The following is a 7298-nucleotide window of genomic DNA, read 5'->3' as shown; positions in this document are numbered from 1 at the left end:
TGGTGACGAGCCAGCACCATGCACCATTTCCTGTGCTTGTAGGCCATTTGTATATCTTTTCTGGAGAAATGTCTATTCAAGTTCTTTGTCCATTTTAAAAATTGTGTTATTTGTTCCTTTATTATTGAGTTGTAAGAGCTCTCTATATATTCTAGCTATAAGTCCCTTATCAGATATGTGATTTGCAAAAAATGTTCTCCCATTCTGTGGGTTGTCCTTTCACTTTCTTAATGGTTTGAAGCAGCTTAATTTTGTTGATGTCCAGCATTTTTCCTTTGTTGCTTGTGCTTTTGGTGTCATATTTAAGAAATCATTGCTTAATTCAAGGTCAAGAAAAGTTACTGTATTTCCTTCTAAGAGATTAATAGTTTTAGCTCTCCTAACTTTGATCCATTTTGAGTTCATTGTTGTGTGTGGCATGAGGTGGAGGTACAACTTTGTTCTTTTGCATATGGCTATTCAGTTGTCCCAGCACCATTCATTATCCTAACACCATTCATTAAAGACTAGTTTTTCCCCATTGGCACCCTTGTTGAAAATTAATTAATTAACAGTAAATGTTGTGTCTATTTCTGGACTCTCAATTCTATTCCATTGATCTATACAACCTACTCTATGTATGTGTGTGTAAGGTTATCCATTTTCCTCTAATTTTCATTTCAGGTGTGTCTTACATGCTTAATATGTAAAGTATTAATTATTATTCAATTTTAAATATGTTTATAAGTTTAATATTATTCTTTCTTGATACATGGATTATTTATAATAACCAAATAAAAGTGGTGTATTGATTATATATTAATTTTTAGTTTTATTATATTGTAGTCTGAGAATGAGGACTATAGCTATTAAATCTTAGAGGAGTTTTTAGATATTTTATTACCTACAGAGAGTTAAATTTTGCCAGTGTTTCATATATATTTTAAGAGAATCTATACTAATAAAAGGGTAATATGCTAATTAGACCAGACATCTTCCGGACGTCCTCTGGACAAAGCCATGATGGCGGAGGCTGAGGCAGAGGTGGTTAGGGGCGATCAGGCCAGCAGGGGAGCAATTAGGGGGTGATCAGGCCGGCAGGCAAAGGCGGTTAGGGGTGATCAGGCAGGCAGGCAGGCAGGCAGGCGAGCAGTTAGGAGCCAGCGGTTCCAGGTTGCGAGAGGTATGTCCGACTGCCAGTAGTCAAACATCCTCCAAGGGCTCTCGGATTGGAGAGGGTGCAGGCTGGGCTGAGGGACCCCCGCCCCTCTTCCCTGTGCACAAATTCTGGGCCTCTATTTTCAATTTTTTTCTTTAAAAGGAGTGAGTTGTGTACAGAGGGGTTAAATGCTTTATAGACAAGAAAAAATTGCACTAGAACAGCGGTTCTCAACCTGTGGGTCACAACCCCTTTGGGTGTCGAATGACCCTTTCACAGGGGTCGCCTAAGACCATCGGAAAACACATATATAATTACATATTGTTTTTGTGATAAATCACTATGCTTTAATTATGTTCAATTTGTAACAATGAAAATACATCCTGCATATCAGATATTTACATTACGATTCATAACAGTAGCAACATTACAGTTATGAAATAGCAACGAAAATAATTTTATGGTTGGGGATCACCACAACATGAGGAACTGTATTAAAGGGTCGCGGCATTAGGAAGGTTGAGAACCACTGACCTAGAACTAACTAACATTCATCATCATTATCAGCTTCCTCCTCTTCCTTCTTTTTCTTGCTTTTTTCAGCCGTGACGACTCCCTTTTTGCCAATAAGGCTTTCCTTTAGCTTGGTACGCAGCAATCTCCTTTTTGTATTTTTCCTTCAGCTTTGCAGCCTTCCTTTCACCAGGCCTGTCACCTGCAGCAGAGCAGTGTTATTCCACATCTCTCCCAGCTTCTTGCAGCATCACCAATGGATAGGCCAGGATGCCCTCCTTTGATTTTGGGGCGATTCTCAGAACAAAACAAGAAAAAGGCCAAAGGCGGCCTCTTGGGTGCATTGAACATCTTTTATGTTTCCCCTTTACGAGGGATGTAAGTTTTCATTACTCTTTCATAATGGGCCTTGTCCGTCTTTGCCATGTCTTCAAATTTTCCTTTCTCTTTAGCAGACATAGTCTTCAAGCTCTCTGAGAACTTAGAAACTCTGCGAAGTTGACTGAAGCTTCTGGGTGCTTCATCCTGTGCTCTGCCCAGCACGTTTGCACAAAGAAAGCATATGGCATTTTGTCTCTCACATCTTAGGATCTCCTTTGCCCATGTTTAGTTATTTTTCCTCAGTGCCCGTCCGTCTCGCACTGGCCCCAGTGCTGTCTCTATGGGGCTCAATGTACTGCGATGGCTGTGAGAGCAAGAGCCAGATGCAGCCTCCTCACTCTCTCCACCCTATAACCAAGGGAGTATCTTTTAAATGCAGGCTCTAAATGTTGGGTGCATGCTTCATATATATCCCGTTAGATCAAGCTCATTCACTATATTATCCAAATATTCTCTATTCCTAGTAATTTTAATAACTAATACACTCACATTGTTTAAAAATCAAAATAACAGAAAAATATGTTTCACTCCCACTCATGCCCCTTCCACATACCCATGCTCTAATCGCTATAATCAATAATTGTTACTAATCTTTGTATATTCTTTCCGTGTCAATGCAAGCACTCAAAGATATTAATTCTTATTATCTCTCTCTTTCCTAAATAAAAGATAACTAATTATATTGATTTCTTTCTGGCTTTATTCAATTAATAATATATCCTGAATACCTTTTCCCATTAGTACATAGGAAGCTTCATTTTTTTTTCCTCTACATTGCCTTGGTGTAGATACACCACAGTTTACTTACCTAGTCCTCTAAAGAATGACATGAGCTATTTCCAGCTTTTTGGTACAAATACTACTGCCACAAATATCCTTGTCCACATGTCCTCTTGTACGTGGGCAATGTTTTTTAAAATTACTTTTGGACACACCGCACTCTTTATCTGCCTGTCTTTCTATTACCCCAACTTCGTGGAAGTCTGGTCCTTATGTCTTCAGACTCTTGTGCATCTTTGGTGTGTCTCATACGTTCCATGAAGTCCCTTTCATCCTAGATAATGGAATAGTCCCTCAGAGTGTTTCTGTATTTACTTCTCCAGGCAAATCAAAACCCATTTTTTATTAAGGTTTTTGGCTCGGGAGTTTTCCAGACTTCTGGGCACTATAAATTCAAACAGAAGCTATGTGAGACACAGGCCCTGAGCTTTGATTTCTCAGGGGAGAAGTTTTAAATCTAAGCCCAAGCAGAGACAGACATGCTTTCTTGTTCTCTTGCTGAGCCAGTGGACAGGTTTTCCCCTAATCTATGCTTTCCCTGAGGCTACGGCCTCCGAGAATGCCAGCGTTAAGCAGGGTCCTCATTCTAACTCCCTGCCTAATGCGGCCCAAGGTCTCATATCTTGCTCCCATGTGGGCATGAAAGCCCGAGCCCCTGGGTTACTGAGATCGCCACCATCGTGCCCACCACACCTCCTCTACACCAATCACCCCACAACTACCCCACCTCTGTTCAGGAGCCAGCAGCTCATCCACTTCCCACTATGGCTTTCGGTTCCCTCCTCATTTCTGGTGCCTGGTGATTTTCCTCTCCTGCCTGTACACTTGGCTATTCATTTACAAGGATTTTTGTTATGTTTTATTTAGGTACTTGTGGCAGAAAATTTGATGTTTAGCCAACATTTTCCTACAGCCCATTTCTCCCTGGGCTTCCCAGAGATTCATATCCACACTGTTGACTCTCCATCCTCACACCACAGTACCCACTTGGTAAAACGAGTGACCATTCCTTACCAGAGTCGTGGTATTTTAGGCTGGTTGGCGGATTTTCCAGATAGTCTAAGACTTCAAGGGCTAAAATTTGATTGATGTTGCAGTACTTCTACTCAGGCTAGGATTCTGTACAATCCTTTGCTCTTTCCATTTTTCTACATGGTTCTTCTATTCTGCTTATAGAATCATAGATTATGGGGGTTTTAAAAATCAAAACCACTGGTATCCATTTTGGAAACTGCTAAGATGGTGTCAATAAATAGATTGTCATTTTAATCCCAATATTTTTAGGTGAATTATGAGGTTGAGAGACTTTAACTGACATACTTCAGGCTACACTGGTGGGGTGAGACTAAACAGAAAGGGATAACTCTTTGTGACTCCCCATATAAGCGGTAGTAACTGAGGGGTATTCTTAATTCTTTATTTTATTTTACTTTTTTATCACAATTTATCCCCTCCATACCGTCATCCACCTCCACCCACCCTCCTCACTCTTGAAATCACCACACTGTTGTCCATGTCCATGAGTTCTCTCTTCTTTTCTTTTTTGCTCAATCCCTCCACCTACCCCCTGCATACCCCAGCCCCAGAGCTGTCTGCCTGTTCTCTATCTATCTGTCTCTATTTTCCTTGTTAGTTCAGTTTGGTCATTAGATTCCACATATGAATGAAGTCATATGGTATTTGACTTTTTTTTATTCTTATTTTACTTAGCATAATGCTCTCCAGGTTCATCCATCCTATTGCAAAGGGTGAAATTTTCTTCTTTTTTACGGTCAAGTAGTATTTCATTGTGTAAATGTACCATAGCTGTTTTGTCCACTCATCTACTGATAGACACTTGGGCTTGTTTCCAAATCTTGGCTATTGTAAATAACACTGCAGTGAACATAGGGGTGCATATATTCTTTTGAATTAGTGTTTTGGGTTTCTTCAGATAAATTCCCAGAAGTGGAATGGCTGGGACATAAGGCAGTTCTATTTTTTAATTTTTGAGGTGTCTCCATACTGCTTTCCACAGTGGCTGCATCAATCTGCATTCCCACCAACAGGCAAGAGGGTTCCCCTTTCTCCACATCCTTGCCAGTCCTTGTTGTTTGTTGATTTATTGATGACAGTCGATCTAACAGGTGTGAGATGATATCTCATTGCATTTCTCTGATGATTAGTGAAGTCCAGCATCTTTTCAGATGTCAACTGGCCACCTGTATATATCCTCTTTGGAGAAGTGTCTTTTCGGGTCCTTTGCCCATTTTTTAATTGGATTGTTTTGTGTGTGTTTTTGGTTTTGAGTTTTATAGGTTCTTTATAAATTTTGGATATTAACCCCTTATCAGACATACCAGTGAATATGTTCTCTATTCAGTGGGGTATCTTTTCATTTTGTTGATGGTTTTCTTTGCTGGGCAAAACCTTTTTAGTTTGATGTAGTTCCATTTGTTTATTTTTTTCTTTTGTTTCCTTTGCCTGAGGAGATATATCAGAAAAAATATTGCTATGAGAAATGTCCGAGATTTTACTGCCTATGTTTTTCAGGATTTTTATGGTTTCGAGTCTTACAAGTAAGTCTTTAATCCATTTTGAGTTTATTCTTTTGTGTGGTATAAAAAGGTGGTCTAGTTGTATTTTTTTTTTTTTTTGCATGTATCTGTCCAATTTCCCCAACACCATTTATTGAGTAGACTATCTTTATCCTATTGTATGTTTTTGCCTCCTGTTAAATATTAATCAATATAAAGGCATGGGTTTATTTTTGGGCTCTCTATGCTGTTCCATTGATCTATGTCTTTTAATGCCAGCACCATGTTGTTTTGTTTACTATGGCCTTGTAGTATAGTTTGATATTAGGTAGTGTGATTCCTCCAACTTCGTTCTTTTTTCTCAAGATCGCTGTTGCTATTTGGGGTCTTTTGTGGTTCCATATAATTTTTTGGAATATTTGTTCTAGTTATGTGACATATGCCACTGGTATTGTTTTTGTTGTTGTTAATCCTCACCTGAGGATATATTTCCATTGATTTTTAAAGAGAGTTGAAAGGAGGGGGAGAGACACAAAGAGAGAAAAATTGATGTGAGAGAGATGCATCAATTGGTTTCTTCCTGCATGCGCACTGACCAGGACCAGGGATTGAGCCTGAAACTGAGATGCATGCCCTTGACCAGAATTGAACCCAGCACCCTTCAATCCGCAGGTCCACACTCTATCCACCGAGCCAAACCGGCTAAGGCACACCACTAGTATCTTGACAGGAATTGTGTTGAACCCGTAGATTGCTTTGGGTGGTATAGTAATGATTGAGGTTTGATTAGTACTTCTGCCCTTTTGTTTTTATAATTAGGCAAGATGAAACTATTTATAAACATCAGTTAAATGTCTACAAATCAGTTAATTGTCTGCACTTCTTCGATCTTAGAACATTTTCCCTCTACTTCTTCTCTGACATGTAGGACTTATGTTTATATTCCCGTGATCTACTGATTATGAACTTGAGGGAAGAATCAAGCAATATTTCTGGTGCCAAAGAGTGGCACAAAGTTTCACTCCATGTGGAAATATTTTGTTGCCTTGGGCAGATGATTTTTGTCACAAGATGCTGCAAGATGACTAGGAGATAGAAGGAGACTTCCTGGGACAAGCATCTCCAGACTGGCATGGCTGAGGGTCACATTGACAAGTTGATGTCCCACATTTCTCCTGAAAATGCATCTGCTGCTGGTCACTGAGAGGCATTTTCTGGTGATGGAAGTGTTTGGGGTATCAATAAAACTAGAATGGAGTTGCACAATGGTCGATGGTTCTGTCACTTACATAATGAGCCTTGTTCAAAGATTACCCTTTGATTTAGTCATGGGAATATATAGCTCCATCCCAATATGAAGCAAGCACCATAATATCAGAACAGTCTTTTTTTTCTCTCTACATTATTCCAAGACACATGGGGTACCCAGACACATGGGAGTCCTGTCATCCGTCCAAGATTTGTGGTACCTTTTGGAGCTGGAACCAGACAGAACATCTCCTCTCTTACCTGCTGCCTCCTTTGCAAAGCTGCTTCCAGAGCATAAGAACGAAATAAAATTCTCTAAAGAGAACAGACCTTTCATAACCAGGAGTCAGCAGGGGAAATGCTGAGTTGAGGAACAGAAATTTCCTAAGCCACCAGCAAATAAAAAGAATATGCGTCAAAAGGGTACTTTGTTCCAGCCATTCCAGGCCTGCTCAAGAGAGATGAATGCTGCACTAACTTACCAGTCAGCACGCAGGTGCAGCTGCTGTACCATCATCATAATTACCTGACACTTAGGAGAACTGACCTGGAATGAGAGTGCAAGAATCGCATAATCTATTCTGAGTGCACAGCACTTTCCATTCCGTTCCTTTAGAGAAGCTGAAAAGCAGGCCACTAGAACGTGCACAGGCTGGAAGTAATTTGATTTTGTTAAGTTTCTTACAATATATAGAATGATAGCATCATAAAATCTCCAGGTT

The 7298-nt window shown here is 39.9% G+C and overlaps 1 pseudogene; it reads right to left on the bottom strand.

Moving 5' to 3' along the window:
• Positions 1-1682: 1682 nt before the first annotated feature.
• LOC118675739 lies at positions 1683-2255 on the bottom strand (annotated as a pseudogene).
• Positions 2256-7298: the final 5043 nt, after the last annotated feature.

The sequence above is a fragment of the Myotis myotis genome, unplaced genomic scaffold (assembly GCF_014108235.1).
Source record: "Myotis myotis isolate mMyoMyo1 unplaced genomic scaffold, mMyoMyo1.p scaffold_m19_p_2, whole genome shotgun sequence".
Classification (NCBI taxonomy): Eukaryota; Metazoa; Chordata; class Mammalia; order Chiroptera; family Vespertilionidae; genus Myotis; species Myotis myotis.
Note: the sequence above shows the minus strand (reverse complement) of the source record. Positions and strands in the feature narration are given on the sequence as shown.